Source organism: Marmota flaviventris, chromosome 8, assembly GCF_047511675.1.
Source record: "Marmota flaviventris isolate mMarFla1 chromosome 8, mMarFla1.hap1, whole genome shotgun sequence".
NCBI classification, from domain to species: domain Eukaryota; kingdom Metazoa; phylum Chordata; class Mammalia; order Rodentia; family Sciuridae; genus Marmota; species Marmota flaviventris.
The window spans coordinates 121594980-121618477 of record NC_092505.1 but is presented as its reverse complement, the minus strand read 5'-3'; the positions used below and the strand labels follow the sequence as shown (position 1 = coordinate 121618477).

Sequence of the window (23498 nt, the reverse complement as noted above, 5' to 3'; positions counted from 1 at the left end):
GAGGTCAAACTCACTTTTGTAACAAATCCACTGGAGATAACCTGCTTCACAGAAAACGACATTCATTCTAATCACCAGTGATTAGTCCCACTTCCCGAAAGCATTGCATTAGGGGTTAAATTTCCAACACACGAAATTTGGAGGACACAAGCAATAGCATAAGTGTAGGTATGTGAGCTGTGGGCTGTGAAGGAACGGCCTTTGTTTGGGTCAGTATGTGTGCACCTCAATGTTTTGTGAATGATCTGCACATGTGTGCTCACCCATGAGTCCTTCAGGTCTTTTAATGAATTGAGACAGACTATGAATAAGAATTTCACTGGATAAGAATATCCGCAGACATGCCGCTCACACCAGAAATCTGGGAATTCTCCACGCCTCTCTCTCCCTGATCCCTTATCATCCGCTCAGTCCATACCACCCCAGCATCACCTTTCCATCACTGCTCCCTGGACTACTGCTCAGTCCTAATGGCCTCCCCTCAACCCTTCTGGGAAGCCAAAGTGGTGGTCAAATGAAGTTTGGGTCACAAGCTGCCTTCCCGACACCAACAATGGCTTTCCTCGGCCTGGGGATACCGCGCATCTCGCAGTGGTGCTCACTGAAGCCTGAGCCCTGCTCCTCGGGGCTCCCAAGGCCCCGGCCCTGGACGCGTCAGTCCCTCCGTCTGGTCCTATCCTACGCCTCAGGTTTGGCCTCAGAGGCCTCGCGTCCTTGGGGACCTACCGCCCTGCCCCTAAGTCCCCATCGCTGGGATTAGCACAGGATGCGGTAATGGCCACATCATGGGCAAAAACTGTCCGTCAAGTCCCACTCGGTAACCCCTCCCCACCCAACCAGGAGCCAGAGAGACCACGGTTCCGAGTCGGGCACGTCTCTCGCCCACGCAGCAAGGCCACGGAAACGCGCCTGCGCGCGGGGAACAGTAGGAACTACGACTCCCAGGATCATCTTGAGCAGGACTCCATTTCCCAGAAGACTGCGCGGGGCGTCAGCCCCAGAACGGCCTGCGTTTTCGTAGACGGAAGGTGGAGCGAACCTGGCGGTTTCTGGAGGGTTGCAACCGTACGGGCTTCTGCGGAGTGTCTACCTCCAGGGGTCGCTCGTGAGTCAGAGAACCCGGACTTTGGAAGGAAGGGACTGGCCGCTTCCGATCTTAGCTGCGAGGCGTCGCGGTGCCTTGTGGAGCACGAGGCTTGCCCCAGTGTCACCCCGCGGCGGGTGCATGCTCCCTACGCACCCCTAGGCGTCTCCAGGGGGTAGAGGTCGATGGCCGGATGGCTTCCGGCCTCCCTAAGCCCCAACGCATTTCCTGTTGTCTTCCTAACTCAGGCGCCCATATCCCACGGCATTTTTTCCCACTTGTGGTGGCTGCAGGCAGAGGGGACTTGTGTGGAGAGTAACTGGGAGGAAGCAGATCTGTGGTTCCTGTCTCCAAGAACCCAGATTTCTTGTGTCCTCGGTCCACTCAGGTCATATTCTCAAATGCCGGGGTTCTAGAGGTTGTCAGCCTTTTTCCAAGACCTCCAGACCCAGTTTCACAGTCTCATTCCTCAGACTCCAGCCTATGTAGGCCCCTGGGCTATTTTCACTTTTCTCCTTGCTCAAAGCCTCTGGCAAGGAAGGAATGAAGGAAGGAAGGGAGGGAGGGAGAAGAAAGGTACTGGATTGTGAAATAGGAAAGTTGAGGTACAGGGGTGAGAGAGTGAGAGGGAATGAGACCTGTCTTCTCCATCACTGTATCTCAAAAGGAAGAAATACATGTGTCACTAAGCAGGAGGGTGAAGACCATATTTTTCAGAACTATGTTTCTTTATGAGAAAGACAACCTATAGTATTTTAGTGTCTATCTAAATATTTTAAACTGTGCACTTACCCAATCCCTCCTAAAGAGTGACAACCACTAGCAAGATTGTACTCTATCAGACAGGTACATGAGGTACAGACTTTCCAGAGGTATCTACACTTCCTCTGTTAGCAACAACAACATGGCTTTTCCTCCAGTATACAGTGGACTTGCTCTATGAATATTTCCTCTTTTGTCACATAGAATATTAAAGGACATATAGTCAAGGATCAACATTGAGTAAAACAAATACTCTTCATTAAGGATGTTCTTAAGTGAAACTGACTTCCCCACCCCCCATCCTTGCAAATATACCATCCCTCCCTGAGTGGAGATTCCTAAGACTCTTCTAGGGCATCTATGATGTCAAAATCATTTCCACAATAATATTAGTTATTTGCATTTTTCACTGTATTGACATTTAAAGTGGTGGTAAAATTACAACTGCTGGCACCTTATCAGGAATCAATCAGTACAGTGGCGCCTAACTATGATGTGACTGTATTTTTCACTGGTATACTTTTAAGGGTGGGGAATAGGGAAGCCAGTTTCACTTAAGAACATCTTTAATGAAACTGTAAAGAGTATTCACTTTATTCAATTTTGAACCGAGTACATGTCTTTTTAATAATCTGTATGACAAGATGGGAAATATTCATAAAGCAATTTCATTGCATACCAAGGTCCTATGTCTTGAAGTAAAGTAATTCTGTTGTTTTGAGTTGCTAGCTAAACTGGACCCTTTGACTTAAAAAACTGGCAAGAGATGTCTTGGATGTGAGTATTTAGTAGAATTTTTCTAAAAAGTGAACAAAGTGAGGACATTGCTAGAAGGAAACCAACTGACATGATATAATGCCAAAGACAAAATTTGGACTTGCAAGAAAAAAATTAGAATTTTGAAAAGTATCTGCCACTATGAGCTTGACAGCTTCTTAAAATTAAGACTTTTTGCAAATGAGTTTAGTGAGTTGAAAACTGAATAATGAAACATGCAAGTATTTAGAGGATCTGCATAATTCATTGTGTTAGATATCTTTTGTTGCATAACAAATTACCTTAAAACAATCAAGGTTTATTATCTGACAGTTTCTCTGGGTCAGGAATGTGTGAGCATTTACCTAGTAGTTTCTAACACAGTTAACAGTCAAGATGTCTGCTGGACTGTCATCCTCTGATGGCTTGACTGGTGCTTACCTGGCTATTGGTAGGAGGCCTCATTTCTTATTGGCTGTTGGTAGGAGGCTTTAGTTTCTCACCATATGGACCTTTGTATAAAGTTTTGAGAATCTTCACAACATGAAATCTGTTTACCCCAGAGCATGTGATCCAGAGAGAAGGAGCGAGATGGAACTCTCAGTGTCTTTTTATGATCTCAGAAGTCACACTCAGTAATTTCCACCACATAATCTTTTTATTAGAAGCATGTCACCGTGTGCAGCCCACTATCAAGGAGAGGGGGAATTGGGCTCCACCTCTTAAAGGGAGGAATATCAAAGGATCTCTGGACATATTTTAAAACACTACACTTAGGGAATCAGAATTTTCCAAATGATTTATGCATCATGTTACAAAACCATAATGCATGGGTAAGAAAATCTATTCTAAAATCCAGTCCTGTGGATTTTTAATGCGCTGGAATACAAAAAGTTCATTGATGTAGTTCTAGATTTCACATTACCACTAACCTTTAAAAAGCTATCATTTGTTGAATTTTAGTGTAGTATCAAAAGAGAATGCCCACAATTACATTAAAAAGGCTATTAAAATACTCCTTCCTTTTCTTTTCTTCATGTATTTTAAAACATCAGAATGGACTGGAATCCAGCTGTGTTGTGTTAAGCTAAACAGTTAAAAGAGATTTACAAAAAACATCTGGTACCTTGGGCCTGCATGTGCATTGTTTGGCTCTGAATAATTTTGTGCACATTTCACACTTATCTGAGTCTGTCTCTGTAATATATTTGCCTTGTAACCTGAGAGTCCCCAGACATCTAGCCACATATGCAGTCTCATCACATTGCAAATGCACTCAGTTGGAAGCACACAAAGTTCCTGTTGTGGTTTGGAAATGAGGTGCCCCCCCTCAAAAGCTCCTGTGTTGATGCAGGAATATTCAGAGGTGAAATGATTAGATTATGACAGTAGTGACCTAATCAGTCCATCTTAGTCTGAATGGACTAAACTGTAGGCAGGTGGGTTGTGGTTGGAGGAGGTAGGTCATGGGTTTTCTCTAAAAGCATTCATCTTCCCTGTGGCTTCTTCCCTGCTATCTGTTTGCTTCCCAGCTACCATGAGGCAAGAAGCTTTTCTCTGCTGCTGCCCTTCTGCCGTGATGTTCTTCCTCACCTCAAGCCAAAGCAATGGAGTCTGCTAACCCTGGCCGGAACCTCTGAAACTGTGAGCCTTTCTCTAAGCTGTTCTTCTTGGGTATTTTCGTCTCAGTGATGAAATGCTGAGTAATATAGTCACTCATGAAAAGACCTCTGCATCTGTCTTAGAATCAGGCAAGATGTCTATCTATGTCTTTGTCTACCAGATTCTCACCTAAATCCCTCATAAGAGTAGATGTCTAGTAGGGGTTGTCTACCAGTTCTGCAAAAGTCTTACTCGGAATCCACTTAAAACCATTTTTTGGGACCTCATACAAGCATTTTCTAAATGGCACCCCACAACAAGTGCAAAGGCAGCCCTCACACACCAGGCTGAGTGAGGGGACCCTCTCCCAGTGTGGTCACCCAGTGTGACTCCAAAGTCCCCCTCTCTGTGAAGGTCCTGGGCCTATAAGAGCAGGGTTGCCTGATTTCTCTTTCCTCTTCTCTTAGTGGAATTTTCTTTGAAAAGAACAAATGGAGTAGCCAAATTACAAAAGGAGTCCAATGAACAGGCTAAAGTGGATATTTGAACAAAACCTAGTCTTTGACAACATGGAAGACGGGGGAATGATCACTGGGTAGTCATACACAAAAATATCTGCCTCAGTTGTCTCTCTAAATGTGTATTTAAAATTTTTCCATATAAATAAAACACTGTCAGTGTGATTAAAAAAGAAAAATAATGACTACAAGGGGGAAATTGACATATAAAACTAAGAAAGGTTGTCACACCTTGAGGTATTTTAGGCAGATATGCTGATAAAAGAAGCAGACCTATTTCCTCATCAACCCACCATATTCACATATCTTGCATATTTATAAAGTTTATACCTTTGTTGCTGAATGCTTTTCTTTTAACAATTTTTAAAAATATTTCTGCAAAGTTTTAGTTGGCTAATATGTCTGCGTAATATTTTAAAGAATATTCAGTCTGTCTCAATATTCTGTCTCAACCCTTCTAATATTCAGTTAAGAGACAAGGGACACCTAGAAGAAAAATATTCACAATATTTATAAAAGATTAAAAGAGTCTTATTAATTAAATATGAACAAAGAACATCAAATCAAAATCAGAAATATAATTAACCAATAAGCATGCATGGAAAGATTTCCAGCATTACTAATAACTAAGAAAGTACAAAATAAAGCAACAGTAAGATGTTTATTTTTCACAAAGCATATTGTCTGATAGTGAAAAAGAGAAATAGTATTAGTGAACATGTATCTGAGATCAGCTATTTCGTAGAGTTTAAAGTCAGGGTGAATGTAAGTTGGTACATTGTTTGTGACAGGCAGTTTGGCTGTATTTATCGACATTAAAATGCATTTGTCACCCCTGAGGTAGTTGGGAGCTGGGGAAAAGGGGGAAGGCCTGTGGGAATGGGAGGTACACTGGAATGTAAAGAGGAATCATGGGGTTGGGAAGGATTTGGAATTGATGGAGAGTGAGGGAGAGGAACCAAGAAGCAATTGGTAGGTTTGGGAGAAATGAGAACGAATGAGACAGATTAACAACAACTATAGAAACTTGACGAGACAACCAGGAAGGGATGGGTTGGGACTGGCAAAGACTACAAATGTAAAATGGAAGCAATTGGCTTTCAGTGAATGGACCTAGGGCCACTGGCACACAGGACCCATTAAGATTGAGCAAAGTAGGGGCTGGGAATGTGGCTCAAGCGGTAGCGCGCTCGCCTGGCATGCATGTGGCCCGGGTTCGATCCTCAGCACCACATACAAACAAAGATGTTGTGTCCACTGAAGACTAAAAAATAAACATTTTAAAAAATTCTCTCTCTCTCTTAAAAAAAAAAAAAAAGATTGAGCAAAGTACCTGGAGAAGAATGAGGTTTGTTAGCAACAGGAAACACTGATTTTCAAAGTCATACTGACTGTTCCTTGCAGAGTTCTTTTACTTCCTCTCAAGGAGGCTCCGTTATTACATTGTATCTTACTTCTGAAAGGCAGTCCAAGAGCTTTGAAGGCTCCTTAGTTTCAAGCCTCATGGCCTACTGGTTTCACATTCCCCATGAATGATTTTTTTTTCTCCTTTGATGCTGGGGATTGAACCCAGGACCTTGCACACGTGAGGCAAGCATTCTACCAACTGAGCTATAGCCCTAGCCCTTCCCATGGGATCTTAAGGTACAAATAAACCTTCAGCTGTCTTTAGTAGGAACTTCCTTTCTCTCAAAACTCAGTAAGCCTTCCCACATTCTGGGAGGGTGGTAAAGGAGGCTGTCTGTGTAGCAGAGTGCAGATATGCTTAAGACGTACAGGTCCTGAGACTCTTGGTTTCAAGTAGGTATTCCTTTAGAAGGCAGAGTACCCTCTAGTCCTCAGCTCTCTCTGCTTCATACAGTTTCCCACACAGTGAATCACAGGGCAACCAGAAAGCAGGAATATGCAGAGGGCATGCTATTATGCATTGAACTGTGTCTCCCCAAAATTCAAATGTTGAAGCCCTAACTGCCAGTGTTTCAGAACATGAGTGTATTTGGAAGTAGAAACTTCAAAGAGGTGATTAAATTCAAATGAGGTCATTAGGGTAGGCCCTAATCCAATATGACTGGTCTCCTTAAAAGGAAAGTTGGGGTCTGGGGTTGTAGCTTAGCAGTAGAGTGCTTGCCTAGCACGCGTGAGGCCCTGGGTTCGATCCTCAGCACCACATAAAAATAAATAAATAAAGTTATTGTGAGGTATTCTGTCCAACTACAACTAAAAAATAAATATTAAAAAATAAAGGAAAGTTGGACACACATGAGACGTGCTAAGGATGTGGGCACAAAGGAAAAGACCATATAAAGAGGCTGCAAGAAGATGGCCATCTTCAAGCCAAGAAGAGAGGTCTCAGAAGGAAGTGAACCCTGCCAACACCCTGATCTTGGATTCCAACCTCCGGAAATATAAGAAGATAAACTTTTGTTGTGTGAGCTACCCAGTGTGTGGTATTTTGTTTTGACAGCCCTAGAAAACTGATGCAAGCCCTCAAGTCTGAAGGCTGGGGCCTTGGGAAAATAGATATTAATTCACGTCTTCTGGTTAACTCTCACTAGGATTGTTTGGAAATATTCCCTTGTTGTGCGGGGGCTCTGACCCAGGGAACAGATTTGGGATCCTGGCAGGTGGAAGAAGATGCAAGATACAGTTATGCTTTATTCAGAAGTGGCATCAGCTTCCAGCTTCAGTGCTAGCCCCCAGCCAGTTCCATTTTGCCCCCCAACAGCATCAATTCCATATTTTTCCCTTTTTATATACTGTCCAAACAAAGAAACACTGCCAATAGACTATAGAGCCAGTTACCAGTAGTGAATTGGTTTATAAAGCACATGCTCACAAATGTTTATGGCCTCAAGTATGTGCACTGAATCAGAGTGTGTCTGAGCTTGACTACACACTAACCATAACATAGCCAATTCATGGCCTTGGCTACATACTGAAAACATAACATAGCCCGCCAGAAGCCTCTGTGAGGGAACCTAACTAGAGCCATTTGGACCTTCCCCAACACTCCATAAGTGTGGAAGAGTCTCTGTTACACCCCCATATTCATTTTTAATTGAGTATGAAATGGGAAGTTTCATTTTCTACCCCTCTAAAAAGTTCCTGGGTTGAGCCAGTTACCAGTAGTGAATTGGTTTATAAAGCGAATGATGCCCGGCTAATTAGGCTGGGTCCCTCAGTTACTGAGTCTTCTAACTGTGTTCAAGGATTTGGTCCTTGGCTTTGTGAATTCAAAACTTTTTAAATTCAGATCCAAGCAAATAATTTCCACACTGATTCTAAGTAATTTGTTGAGATTCACTGGTTAACAATAAGAAGACTGAAATACTCACGGTAGACTAGTCCTCAACAAAGTTTTTCCATCAGGAAGAGCTAAGTGAAGACCAAAAAATAACGCTACCTTGGAAAGATTCTTGTTCTTTAGGACTCACTGAAAGGTTGCATTCCACGGAGCCCTTTCTTTTGCTTTTCTGGGAAGCCATGGATTTACTGTGCTCTAAGGTCCCAAGGAACCTTATATCAGAAACCCTGAACTGAAGTATTTTGATTAGTTGTTTATATACCTACATTTCCCATTAGACTAGGAGCTCCAAGAAGGAAGGGATGTGTCTTACCTATTGATTTACTTTCTGTAGTATCTAGGCTACATACAGCATGTGTTTAAAAACTAAACAAAACTAGGAGAACAAATGAATGAATGAAATTATGATGTCATATGTCTTTTCAAAGGGACATTAATTCTCATCACTAAACTATCTCCAAACCATAAGCCAGGAAGAATTATCCCTGGGAGAGTTTACTAGAAGCAACGTGTTTCCTATAGACCAAGATGCCTATCAACTAATCCTCCTGACCTGGGCTCCAGATAATCAACACACATTACTTTGGGGTTTGCTCACCTGTATTCGCAGACACTCTAAACAGACTATCTCAGCTGGCGGCCTGACCCAGTTCTCCGGAACAAGGTTGGGGATTTGAATGGGGTCATGTAGACTGATAGTAAATATCCAGCTGGATAATCCAGGGACATGAACCCAATATTTAGAGGCCAGAAGCCATGAAAAAAATAAAAAATTCAAGAAGCTGATTCCTAGGTAAGTCTAAACAGCAGAGGGTCTGTGCTCCTTGTGAGGGCAAAATGGGAGGAAATACAGATGGCCTGAACCTCAAATGTAGATGCTTACATGGTCTTACAGACTAGGCAAAGGATGAAGGAGCAGGTGACAGCTTGTTGTCCCACTGGAAGTTTCTTTGGGCCCTTGTATTCTAAAGAAACTCGCCACATTCAGCAGACCCAAGCTTCAAGATTGCGTCTTTCTTTGCAGAATCCCTGCCTACATTCCAGTTGGTTGTTCAACATGTCTCCTGCGTACTGCTGAATTCTAAGCTCCATGAAGGCAAGCTCACTGCTCTATTCCCCAGTCCATCACCTAGGACAGTGGGACTCAGCAAGTATTTGGTGAATGGATCAGCAAATAAATGCATGAGCTGATGCATGTGTGGTTAGACAGGTGAATGAACAAATCTGTATTGATCCATTTTACAGCGGGCTTTCCTCGTTCCCTCAGCGTTTTGTCGTGCTCTTTGTGATAGGTTTCTTTGCCCAGCCACCTGCTCCTTGATAGCCCTGAAAGCCCTTAGTCATTTGCCTCAAATACCTTACCTTTGGAGACTAGCTTCTTATTAACTAAACCGTTGCACCATTCGCTCCTGTAGCCTTAAATTAATTTGGGTTAATTCTTAACTGTTTCCCTTCTGTACATGTGTCATTTAATGGTTTGCCTTTATCTGATTTTCCCCAATTTCCTGTGCATTGTGGTTTTCTAACAGGAGCTCTCTAGCCGAGGCCTCAGGCAGCCACACCAGATGAGTGTGGGCACTTGAGCTTTCTAGGAGGCCTGTCCTGCTGCCCTGGGTCTCACCCAACTGGTGTCCATCCAAACACTCCACCCAGGGTTGTTTATGTTGCAGAAGGAAGAATGACCTCCCCAGAACCAGTTTTTGAGGAAAAGAAGGGCTATTGATATAGCCAGAGTCCCAGAAGAAGATCACTCTGCAACAGCTACAGGTGGGTTATAGATTTTTCCTCCAACTAGTAAAGCTGTCCACCTTAGCTTTCTTTTCCATGGATTCTATTAGTGTATTTTCTATAAATGTCTTTTGGGACAGGCAAGAAGGAAAGAGTTTAAATTAATAGGCCAAGCTTCATGGAGACCAAGTTTATCTGTCACTGACTCCATAGCATATAACAGAGTGTCTTACTTGTTGATGCTCAATAAATGTTTGCTGTAGGAAGAAAAGAGGGAGGGAAGAAGGGTGGAAGAGAAAGAAAAAGTATTTGCCATTGGGTGTGAATGGAAGGAGCATTGATGTATTATCCAGAAATAACATGATGATAACAGTCTTGTTTTCAAAGTTAATTAGGCACCTTATCGCTAACACCTAGAATCAGTATGCAATTTAAGGCACTTTGCAAAATGAAGAGTGTGTTTATAAAGATAAAATGATAGTAGACAAGCAGAATAACAACAACAACAAAATGTACTCTTTAGAACAGGAGTGGTTATATTTCAGGAAAAACTCAAACCTCTGTAACCTTACCAGTCATTTGTTCTGTATCTATGCTACTTGTCAAAAGTAAATTAAAACAACCAAAAAGAACTCAACTTTTAGTTGGCAAACAGATGTTTTACAGAAAAATGCAAGCTGATCTCGGAGGTGATAGAATTGACTGCAACTGGTCCGTTTGGTATTTAGGAAAGGTCAACTAATCAGAAATGGTGTGCTGAGGAAATTTACAAATATCTAAGCTTCCTGCTGTTGAGAGAGATTAACCGCACAGTAATTCAGCAAACGCTCAGAAATATTTAATCATGTGTCAAGGAAAAACATCTCAGTGCAGGAAGAAACGATTAAGGGAATTAGTGTGTTTTTTTAGCATCAGTTTTTCATTTATTTGAGGTGGTGCAGCTACACAATTCAGGTCCAGCAAGCTGACTTTGAAGAACACACACATTGCAAAAGAACATGCTACCACAGCGGAGGAAGAAGAAAGCAATCAAGATGTATAATTTTTACACAAACTCTTAAGACTAAGAGATTACTTCTTCAGCAACCCAGATAGCAACATATATTAAAGCCGTCAATGCAGGGAAAATTCACCATAAATTTATAGGACCTTAATTTGAGGAACATAAAATGTAGCCTAGGAGAAAATCTAAAAATATCTCCAAAGCAAATTCAGACAAACCTCCCCTTTGGCTCCAGCTTTGCAGAGATTACACTAAGGAAGCATGGGGCTCAGCAAGCTGAAGGTTTTGCCAGAGCAGTTCACACTGTCACCATCAGCACAACTGTGCTGGTGACACAGGTGGACCATGGCTGGCGACTAGTGTGCTCTCTTAGCTGCTGTGGGTGTTGAAATCAGATGACTGAGGCTTCTCATGAGCTGTCAGTCTCACCTGGGAAATTGGTGCAGGCAAGTGGTTGGTTAATGGGTCCCAGATGTCACCAGCAAATGATCATTTTGGCCCTGTCTTTGACCACTTGGACTGCTTACTATTAGAAATGATTTTTATTTAAATCAAACGTTTTTAGACTTAAAATATTTAAAAGGAAATGGTGGGTAGCGATACCTAAAATCATCTTTAGTAGGCTTTTTAAATTTTGGGGGGAAAACACTTCAATAACCAAATAATAAGACTATTTTGAAACTGATTCTATGAGATAGAGACATTCTGGTAGAGAAGAAGTCAGGCTCCTTAGAGCTCATGGGAAAATGTTGGAGTAAATCATATGCTCAGAGGACAGTTTGCTCTTTGTGGCTTTGTTTAAGAAGCAAGTTAATGTTTATATGACATTAGGCTTCAAAGTCCAGGCAATAAGAAGGAAGAGAGAGTGAGAGAGAAAGCAGTCTGTGTGTTTGCTCCTTGCTCCTCCCAGGGAGAGGAGGGTGGCGACACAGCCACTGGAAGGAGGTGCTTATCTTATCACGATACAATAATTTTTTATTAAATTATAAAAATTTATTATGCTAAGACACAAGTGCTATGTTTCCTAATTCATGGAGCAGTTATTCTTCCTGGAGTTCAGGCCTGTTTTTAAAGATAATCCTCTTTTCCACAATCTTGAGTGTGAAACTCAGGGCCACACTTTTTTAGGTAGCACTTAAAAACTTTCGAGTGTGTTGTGTTACAGTCACACTCTTTTGATTTATAGGCATGAGTGCTGTTTGGGAAACAAACTAGGACTTTATTTATCTATGTTAAACAACACAGCATTACTCTTTCAGATACTTTCTTTCTGATTCTTTCCTCTTGTGGGGGGCAAGGGTCACTTCTTCCTGACTTCATGGGTAAGCCGGTCTCATTTATAAAGTCAGTAAGGTAGATAAGGCATGAGGCTCTGCCAGATTAGCCATGGACAAGGCATTCTTCCAGGTTTGTTTCAACCTGCATTTTAGTCTTAAGATGTTGTGTCTTGAGGTATTGCATATTTAGGGTAAATTTAAACATGTTGTATACCATGAAAGATCCCTTTAAAGTCAGGATCCATGGTTGACAGGCCTGTGTGTTCTTAAATAGTTCTCCTTCTGCTGGAAGTCTGCAGAAGGAGCTGGAGAGAAGCTTTCTCCTGTGGAGACAGGGCGAGACTCAAAATGCTCTGCCTCCCCTCAAGGAGGTCAAGCAGAACCCCCACTGCTTTGGTGTAGGCAGTGCATAGTGACTGCCTTCCTGAGGGGACAGTGTGGACAAGGAGTGGGGGGAATAACTTTACTAGGAGAAACCTGACAAACACTACACCAGCCTGGTAGTCAAGGTCAATGTCAACAGATAACTCAGATTGACAGTCTGGACCCTGATAGGATGTGATAAGACGGCACCTCTGTGATCTCTCTTCCAAACCCATAACCCCTGTGTGACCTTGGGGAAAGCATCAAACCCCGATAAAAAAGCAATTCTGTAAAGACTTGATCATTACTCCTCAAAACTGTCTAGGTCATCAAGAATGAGGAAAATGTGAGAAACTGACAAACCAGAGGAGGCTTAGGAGACATGACAGCTAAGTTCAACTCTAAGGTGATAACCAAGATGGTTTCCTAGAACAGACAAACTGGTTTAAGACCAAGGTTTAAGGCTGAAGCCCAGGCTTCAGCTAATAATAATGCATTGTATTGGTATTTGTTCATTAGTTATAACAAATGTCCCATGCTAATGTAAGACGTTATCATCGGGGAAATGGGGGTCAAGTACAAGGGAATTCGTTATACTATCTTCTCAATTGTTTTTCTAAATCTAAAACTAGTCTAAAATAAAAACATTATTTCAAAAAAATAAAAACACTAACAGCTAAGGAAACCATGGATTAAAAAACTACCAAGACTCTGCCACTTTTAAGATTTCCTGAAAACCCTTGAGAAACTTCATAACCACTTCCAGAACTGGGTTGTGCCCCGAGTGGCCATCACCCAGAGTTAATGGGGACAATTCTAGTTGTGCAGCCTAGTTCTTGAAGCCACTTCAAGAAGGGAAAGCCAGAAAGAAGAGGAAGGTCATTAAGCTTTCAGTACATATATCTACCATTTGTTCACATACCTCTGCATCAAGACAGCAATCTCCTCTCACCCAGGTAACTGCCCCTGTCTCCTTCCTGGACTACTCTGTGTCTGTCCACCCTGAGGGGGTCTCTCACACACTTTCCGCACATCACACCTTACATTGTTCTGCCCTTGCCTTCCTCTATTGCTTGGTTGCCAACAGTTCTCTCATCTATAAGTAGAGCCACCTGACATGTCCACCGGGCTCTCCTGCATGCACAGCAAATCTGCAGAGGTGCTCAGTCCCCCTCCAACCTTGCTAAACCCACTGCTCTTTTTTGGGGAGGGAGTGAAAATTGAACCCAAGGCTTTAAGCATGTTTAACACATGGTTTTCCAGTAAACTACACATCCAGCCCCATACTCTTTTTTATTCAATTCCTCTCTCTCTGTCTCTCTCTCTCTCTATCTCTCTCTCTCAATGGATTGAACCTACAGCACTGAGATACATCCTTGAATTTTTCTTTATTTTTTCATTTTAGGACAGGGTCTTGCTAATTTTTATATGGCCTCATTAAAATGCTGAAGCTGGCCTCAAACTTGCATCCTCCTGCCTCAGCCTCCCAAGTCAGTGGGATCACAGGTGTGCACCACCACACTGATCTCACCACTCATCTACTCAGATCAGGGACTTACCCTGGGCTAACTGTCCATTCCACAAAGCTTCTCAACCGCCATACTATATAAATTCTAAGTCTTAAGTGTTTCTGGGCCTTGCCCTCCAACCTCAGTCCATTAATCAGTGTCATGTGTTTCACCACAGAGACAGCCTCAGCCCCCTAGTGGGACCCCCTTGTTCCACTCACGCTGCCCATACAGGGCTGTCTCTACAACACAGGCCTGACCAGGCTACTCCTGGGCTGACAACCCCCAGTCACCTCTGGGACAAATCTGGGCTTCTCAGCCTGGAACACTGAGTTACCCCTTCTTGTCATTCTTATCACTGACAAGAAGATGTCATTCCACACCTGCTGCCATGTTCCCAAACTCACTTTTGCTTCCTCCCAAGTACTGGGAATTCCCTGCCCAGTTTCTCACCCCTCATCCCACCCCAGTACTGGGACTTGAACCCAAGAGGCTCTTTGCTACTGTGCCACATCCATAGCCCTTTTCAATTTATTTTCTTTTATTCTGAGACAGGGTCTCACTAAGTTGCTGAGGCTGACCTCGAACTTGCTATCCTCCTGCCTCAGCCTCCCGAGTGACTGGGATTACAGGTGTGCTTTTCCCAATTTCTTCCCACGTTCTCCTCCTCTTTGATCTTCCACAGTCAACCCAAACTCTCTTTGGGGATTCTCTGAGGCAGTGCCCATCGAGCTTCTCCTTAGTGTTTGTTCTTTGAGGGGCCACACCCAGCCTCTGCCCACCCTCCCTCCACCCTGTTCAGTGCTGGCTCTGCACTCATTCTTTCCTTCAGTGATAAGCTTGTCTCAATGCCATAAATGCAATTGTGAGCAAAAGAGGGGAAAAAAAATCCCTGCCTTTTGGGAGCATCCACTCTTCACACACCATCTGATCTTCCGGCCTCCTCCCTTGGAAGGCCAGAACGTTCTCATGAATCGTAAGTACTACCAAAGCGCTCGGTATTCAGTCGCTGCTCAGAAAATATGACTAGACACAGGAAAGAAGGTCCTGGTTTTGTTCTCCTGTCCTTCATGCCACTCAGTCATGGGAATTAGAGAAATGCCTTCAAAATGCTGAGGAAAAGTGACTCATATGCACTCCATCCCCTCAAGACCTCCTACCAATTTAAGCTTTTCTTTTGTTGTTTTGTTTTTGATTTTTGTTTTGGGGGGTTTTGTGGGTGGAACTCAGTGGCTAGGCAAACACTGAAGGGGTGATGGCATGTTTACTTTGGAGAGAGGGGACATAGGCCCAGGAGAGGCTGTAAGAGTTCCATCCTCTGGTGAACGGATCCTGTGGATGGCAGCCAGTGGCCCCAGAGGGGACGTCTGGCCTTCCCATCAGAGCTGAGTCACTGGCTGCAACTGTGGCTGACAAGCACCGCTGACTGGCAGGCACCACAGGTCGCCCCTGCCTTGGCCCCAACGTTTCAGGGATGAACTCTGGGAAATTCTGAAGCAGGTCCTGGGAAGTCCAGCCCAGCCTTCCTCCACTGATGGGGACATGCAGTGGCTGTCCTCACCCCTATCCGTGCCCTTTTCTGATGATGTCTTTCTCACCTGCCCTGTGGAGTCATTGGGAAGAACAGTCTCTGGAACTCAAGGACCAGGGTGAGAGGGCCACGCTCCATCTTGTCCAGGGATCTTGTGCCTTTATACCCCTGTTCCTGCCACCACCATCCCTCCCCATGTCTTGGATTCCTATGAGGAAGGAAAGAGAGGACATGTGTGGAGTGCCCTGCTAGCTACAGCAGTCTCTTGGTGACTGCATCTCTTGAACTTTTGCTCATGATCCCTCCCATTCCAACCCTATGCATATGAGTGGCGTCAAACCTGATGTCTAATTTGCTTCTGTATTGGCGTGTACATCCAAGCAATGGCGACAGAGGGGAATGTGTGCCTTGCAGAACCAGATGGCTTACAGCCCGGCCTGCAGCTGAGAGGCGAGCAATTGGGCAAAGGCCTCAGTCAGGGGCACACCTGGAAAATCCAGTTCTCTCCAGGCCACCACTGGACAAAGTCAGGCCACTGACCATGTAAGACAGAGAAAGGAAACAGGGACAGAGCTGGCGAGCCCAAATGTGTCACCATGTGGTTGTGTCTGATGAGGGAGCCTGTTGTAGGCTATCTTTCCCCTGGAAGCTGGCAGCACGGGTGTCTCCCAGCAGGATGCTCACCAGCTGCCCTCACTTTCACAGGCCCAGCTCGGCCCAGCACCTCACAGCTGCTTCAGGAATGACTGTCTGCGCATGTGCGTGGGGGCTAGGAGGGGTTTGAAGGTCAATCCATCCCACTCTGGAGCCCTTGCGGGTGCGAGTGGCCCAGCAGGCCGAGCTGGGGAGAGCTCGAGGTGCCCTTCCTGGGTTTGGGTGGAAGGAGAAAGGCCCCAGAAGAAGCCCCCATCTGCTTGGGACGCTGCCCTCACTGGCTGCTGAGCCAGTGTCTGCTGATGGATCATGTGTCCCTGCTCGGAGAGGATTCTTCTGGGAAGGCCAGTGAGTCAGGGCCCCAGGGAGTCCTCAGCTGGGTGACTTCAGATGAGTCACGGACTTCTTGAGGCTCCCAGTAAATGGAAGATAATGCGGCTTGCCTTCACCAGCGGGAAAGCTCGTGACCGTCCTGGTGAGGGAGGGGCAGCCTGGAGCAGTGTGTCACCCACATCCACTCAGCCCGCCCCTCGCCTTTCCAGAAAGTCCACGTCACCAGCATATGTGAGCGGCGTGGTGTCTCGTTTTTGCTTTTGTTTTCCTTTCTCTTCCTGCTGGAATTTTTTTTCTCTCCCAAGTTGAATCATTCAGGGCTCTTGATGGTCTCTGAAATGTGCTCAATTTTCCTAGCCTGTCAATTCAGACTTTGGCTCTATCCCATTTTCTGATTTGAAATGCCCGGCAACTCCAACCAAACCTGGAGTGTCCCTGAGGACACTGGGACATTCCCACCCTTGCTCCAGTCTCTCTTCTTGTCTGGGTGCACCTACCTCTTCCACCCCTCAGATTTGACTTCCTCTTACTGTGAAGTCCTGCTCAAGTCCCCCCTCCTCAGTGGCCCTTCCTGAAGTACCAGGCCCAGGCCATTCCTCCCGTCTCTGCGCCCTGCAGCCCTGGCTGGCCCTTATGGCACCTTCCCAGCTGGCACAGGCTCCGGTTCATGCTTGTTTTCGTCTTATCTGGCCTGCCTGTTCTTTTATTGGGAAGTCTTTTATACTTTGCTGTATTTCCAGGGCTTGGGTCAGGCTGTAATCATGCGTGCTCTGTGATGTTTGCTCTTGTTAAGGATAAAAGATCTGCCGCCCTGAGCCGTGCCCTATATGCTTGTTCCAAGGGCCCCAGGCTTCTAGAGGGAGCAGGTGGCTCTAGGGAATGCAGAGAGAAAAAAGCCAGAGGTCCGCTCAGTCTGTCTCTTCTGTATCAAGGTTTTGAGAAATGCTAATTTAATTTCTTTTTTAAAAAAAGGATGCTGTGCCCAAAATTTGAAAACCACTGGACACCACTGTTGTTTCTATGTCCAACATAATAGACAGCAGAGGAAATTCATACCCATCACTGACAAGTGCACCTTGTAGCACAGAGAAATCATCAGGAAAGGAAGAATTTGGACCAAGTGTGGGCATTTATGCAGAATACAAAAAAAAACAAAAAACCTGTCGTGTGGAAAGAGTTTTCCCGCAATGAGCTTGCGCAGACCACTGGAATTCCCGCTGCAATATCTCACCCACAGAACCCCCTGGCTCTACAGCGAGCAGGGTTTTGCACCCACATCTGCGTGGCACCACGATGCTGCAGTGGATACGGTCACAGTTTCCACTGACAATTGTAAGGCTTTCGTTTCCTCCTAGAGCCACAGTTGAGAGTTTCTTCCCCACCGCGTGAATTTGCTGCATAGATTAGAGTCTGGTTGGCAGGCTTCTCGGCTTTGGCGAGAGGAAGCCAGGAAACATGAGGCCTCATGCGCTGCGCACTTGCATCTGCCATCAAGCATAGTCAGCACGTTCGGCGAGATGCGTGTAATCAAAATGTGTCCTGAAAACGCTCTAAATACTCACGGACACCCGTCTTTCTCAGTAAGGCTAACACAGCATTTTCTCAGCACCAGGACAGAACATATTTTGGTTGAAAACTAAGCGATGTGGTCGTTTTGTTCTCAGGAGCATGTTTTATGAAAACTAAGTATTAGGTCCCTTGTCGGCTACAGAGAGCCACATGCCACAAAGGCCCATGGTAACTGAGTGCCCTGGGAAAATGCGGGTGCCCTCTGACATCTCCTCAGGGAATGTTGGAAAGATGCCTACAACATTAAATCCCTGCCTCCCTCCCCTCCTCCGTTCCTTCTTTTCTCTCTTCCTTCCTTTCTGCCAATGATACAGGGTGAAATTGATGTTAGTTGTATGTGGAACTAGATGCCACAGTAAAAAGATGGCACCCCCATCTGTCCCCCTCCTTTTTAGTGCTTATACATCTTCCTCTATATGAGCATAAGATACTCTTTCAGGTAGGGACAATGTCTTGTGGTCTGCAGTGTCCCCAACCCCAGCCACCACCATCCCAGCCCTTTGCATGCCCTGCATCCTGCTCCAATGAGTGGATTAGGTTCTGTGGCTGATCCTAACTCTGCCGAGCTTGCTTCCTTACCTGAAGCCGACTTTAACTGAGGAGGGGAAAGGGTGCGTACTGCTAGAACTCTCCCTCATCTTGTACAATAGCTAGGTAGAGAAGCCTAATCTTTCAGATTATCCCTCCAAACACGAAAAATGGACTAGCTCAAAGGTGTTCAAACACGACTGTCAGTGCTGGGCGCAATGGCACATTTCTGTAATTCCAGTGACTCTGGAGGATAAGGCAGGAGGATGGAAAGTTTGAGGCCAGCCTTAGCAATTTAGTGAGACTCTGTCTCTAGATAAAAAAGTAGCTCAGTGGTTAAGTGCCCCTGGTTTTAACCTCCAGAATAAATAAATAAATGCAAAATTTTTTAAAAAGACTGTCCATGAGAGGACTGTTTCTGATTCAGTAGCTCGAGTCAGGTCACAAGTCTGCATTTTTGTTGCTGCCAAGGCCACCATGGCTGTGTTCTCCTCACCCAGTGCTGACAGTGCCTGTAGGCCAGCACCATGCTGCAGACCACTGGGTCAGTGCTTCGGGAAGGCCTTGAAACAGCCCCAGCACCGTCGTGCACAAACTGAGGGTAATAGTGACGGCCATGTTGTGTGGATCTTTTGTGAGCAGTAAAGGACTTTATATTTATAGTGTTTCAAACTATGCCTGATACAAAGTAATCATAAGTGTTTTTAGTAACAAAAGTGTTAGAAACCCTAGGCCTGGTACCCTCTAATCTGCTACCTTGGAAACAAATGAAGCAGCTTCCTCAGTAAAATGCTGGGCTGAGATGCAACTGAACACCTGGGCTAAGAGACAAAATAAGAAGTGCGGCTGTTACTTGTGATCATTTCTCCCTGCCCAGGAGCCCAGCCAGCCCACAGGATCTGGAGCACACATGCTGTTTCAGATGGCTGCCACCATTGCTCCCAGCTGCACATTCTCCTCCTCCAATGACCTCTCCAGGGGTCTCTGCCAAATGCTGTCACATGCTGGTGTCAGGCGTCTCTATCAATCATGTTACATCCGTTGTTTCATCATGGCAGTTATCACTATTTAAAATGATTCAATCTCTGTACATCTGTTCGAGATGTCTTTCCCCTAGAATGCCAGCATGTGTCTCCTTCCCTGTTACACCCCAGCTCCCGACACAGTGCCTGTCACAAAGTAGATGCTCAATAAATATTTGGTGACAGCATCAAACACCATGGGGTTGAACAGGAAAATAGGACTCATTCTTTCTGTTTTAACGATCAGTACCATTCTATCTCTTGCAGCTGGGAGCTGCCCCTAAGAGGTGCTGATCTGCAGGCAGACTGTGCTGTGTGGGACTCGATAACCATGGAAAAGGGACCCTCCCCGCTTCCCATGAAGGCTCTCTGTCTTGCCTGACAGCTGGCCAGGGGGACATTTATCTTCATCCTGTGGAAAGCAGCAGGGCTAAGTACAGAGGTGTGGGGTTTGTGCCTGGATAAGCCTTATTCTCAGAAATAGCCATATATTCTAGGATATGTGATAACATAGGAGGCACCACACTCATGCCAATAGCTCTCTTCAAACTCAGGAACCCCCAGCAAGAGCAACTGGCAGAGTTTTCAGTTTATTTCTCTTGACCATCAATTCTAAAATTAATGATTTTTAATTTTATATGTTCAGATGGAACATAGGCTGGGTATCTCAAAGTTCAAACCTAAGACAGGAAAACAATTCTTATTTGTGAGCCAGAGATGAATTTATAAATTCAACCAACCTAAGCTGGGCATGATGGTGCATGCCTATAATCTTAGGAACTCAAGGGGCCAAGGCAGGAGGATTGCAAGTTCAAGGCCAGCCTGGGCAACTTAGTAAGACCCTATCACAAAATTTTGAAAAGGAGGTGGGGTGCTGAGGATGTAGCTTAGTCATAGAGCACTTGCACAAAGCCCAGGGTTCAGTCCCCAGTACCTTAAAAAGACAAAGGATTTATGCAGTTTCCCAAAAGGGCCTTTGTTAGCATCTGGGCTAGGATGCTGGGACGCTGTCTCGTAGTGTGGGACTTTGCCACAAGAAAGGACATTTAACCTTCCCAATTCCTGTGGGATTAAATGCCAGTAGCTCCCTGTCCCAACAGCAACAAAAAGCCCCCTGGCATTCTAAACACCTGAGGGATAAGATAATCATCTGAGAACCTCTAGCTGGGGAGGGAGGTAAATTGCTTCCCTTTACCTCAAATGTGGTATGTTCTAGCATCTCACTTGAGTAGTTGAAAAAATTAATTTAATTACATGAGTAATACATTCTTTTGCAAACAAATATTATAAGTAAATCTAAGTGTCCTTTGATGCCCATTTTCAGTTTCTATTGCTCCCCACATCAGAATATAATGATGCAGTTTCAAGCCCTCCCACCCCCTTTCTATATGTTTACACAGGGGGAAAATCCTGTCTGCAGGTATAATGGAGTACAGTGGATATGTGTGTACTATGCATTTTATCTGCAACTTGAGTTTTTCACCCCCCAAATATGTGTCAAAGATTTTTCCATGTCAGAACACATAGATATGCCTCTTTCTCTGTAAAAAGTATATTTTAGGGCTGGGGCTGGCTCAGTGGTAGAGTACCCACCTTGCATGTGTGAAGCACAGGGTTCAATCCTCAGCACTACATAAAAATAAAATAAAGTTAAAAAAAAAAAAAAAAGATGTACCACATCAATGGGTATCTTAGTGGAGAACTACAAAGGAAACTACTACTCTAGACGAGGCGCTGCCTGTGGTCTGGTCACAGGACCAGATTAGAGAAACGCTGAGCTCATTTCTGAATCATCCCCTGTAGCCCTGCTGCTTTCCACAGGACAAAGCAGGGTCTGGGCTTGAGTTAAAATGCTGTGTCCCTAGGCCTGGGTATTCCAGCCAGTATATGAGCCCACTCTCTGGGTCTGCCACACTGCAGTGAATTCATTTCCTTCCGTAGCCTCTAGCATGGTGTTTTAAGTCAAGAACTGTAGTTCTAAGAGTAGATTTGATGCCTGTCTTAGTCTATTTTCTGCTGGCTGTAACAAAATACCTGAGACTGGGTGTGGTAGTCAATTTTCTGTTACTACCACCCATACATGAGATAATCAACTTATTTTAGAAAAAAGGTTTTATTTTGGTTCACATTTTGGGAGGTTCCAATCGATAACTGATTGACATGTCGCTTTGGGTCCTGTAGCAAGGCAACACATTCATGGCCGGGAGCACATGTTGGGGTGAAATCACTCCCCTCATGGCCTGCATGCAATAGGAGGAAAAGAAAGAGGCCGGCTACCAGGATCCCCATAGGGCATGCCCTTAAAGAGTTAAAGACCCCCGTTAGGTCCTACTTCTCAGAGGTCACCACCCCAAACAGCGCCTTTCAGGGGACCGAGCCTTTACCAGGTGGGCCATGGGGTACACATGCCCTGGGCGAATTGATTTTGCTAGTCTTGGTTCTGGAGGCTGGGAAGTCCAAGTGCATGGTGACAGCATCTGTCAAAAGCCTCAGTGCTGCCTCATGACAGTGTGGAAAGACAAGCCAGCACATGGGGGGGACACAGAGAGCGCTCACTTTTATAATAAAACCACCCCTGTGATAACAGCTTTAATCCATTCATGACCTCATCACCTCTTGAAGGTTCCACCTCCCAATACTGTCATGGTGGCAATTAAATTTTAGGATAACTTTTGAAAGAGACACTCAAGCTGTATCAATGATCCCTTTTTTTCTTCAACTGAGTAAAGCATAAAGGAAGATATTTTCTCTTACGTGGGATCCTAGGTCTATGAATTGAGCACCTAGGGTCAGGAGCCCTCATCCCTTATTTCCAAATCCTCCTGACTGTCATTGACAGTGGCTCTAGCTAGGATTTTTATAGGTGAGAAAACGGAGACCTGGAGAGATTACCCTGGGTAAGCCATACAAATCCAGGGCTTGCTCTCTGATGATAACCTGTGATGCCAGCAATTAATTTATTCACTCAACAGTATTCATGGAGTATCTATAATGTTCTGGGAATGGCACCCAGCATTAGAAGTACAGCAGTAAACCAAGGTGAGATCTCTGCCTTTACAGAGCTGGCGTTTTAGTTGGGGAGACAGTTAAAAAGCAAACAAACAAATACTACAATTTAGGGGACATTAACTGAACATAAACAATAGGTCAGTGAGTAGCAGGAGGGGCTTTTGCTTGTCCCCCAAGTGTGACATTCAAGTAGATACCTGAATGAAGTAAGGAAGTAAGCCAGTGAAATCCTAGGTGAACCAATGTGGCAGAGATCAGAAAAGGCAAAGGCACCATGGAAGGTCATGCTGGTACCTTCAAGGAACATGGGAGGCCCGCAAGGCCAGAATGGAGTCATCCAGCAGAGAGCAAATTGCTAAGATCAGAGAGGCGCCAGACCCAGTCACTTGTGCTTTTCGAGCCCATGTTTAGGACTGTGCGCTGGTTCTGAGTGTGGTGGGAAGTATTTGGAGAGTTTGAACATGGAATGATATGACTTGCTTTAAGTTTTTAGAGAATCATCCTGACTTGTATGTGAAGAAAAAAATTGTAGGTGGGTAGAGGAGATTCAGGACCATCAGGCAGTAGGCAACTGTAGGAATCCAGGGAAGTGAATATAATGGCCTGGGACAGAATGATAAGCTGTGGATTAGAAGTGGTCAGATGTGGGTGTTTTGAAGCTAAAACTGTTGAGACTTTTTGATGAATTGGATAATCTTTAAAGAGCCCCAAAGAATGACTCCCAGATTTTCACCTGAGTGTCTGATTGGATGTGGGACCATTTTATAAAACTAGGAAGCCTGATGTGAAGCGGAAAGAGGGGGAGTGAGTTTACAGAGGGGCTGGGAATCAGAAGTTCTGTTTTTGACACATAATAATTGTGAAGCTTACTAGACTGTCAGATGGAAATATTGAATCAGCTAATGGATCTATCAGGAAGAGTCCAGGAGAGAGATACAAATTTGGGG

General features: G+C 44.7%; 1 long non-coding RNA gene across 1 annotated transcript; it reads left to right on the top strand.

Annotated features, from left to right (window-relative positions):
• Positions 1–1033: 1033 nt before the first annotated feature.
• Positions 1034–9134, top strand: LOC139706795 (uncharacterized). The gene is made up of 3 exons (XR_011708440.1): positions 1034–1105; positions 4135–4246; positions 9051–9134. It is a non-coding gene; the product is annotated as an uncharacterized lncRNA (long non-coding RNA).
• Positions 9135–23498: the final 14364 nt, after the last annotated feature.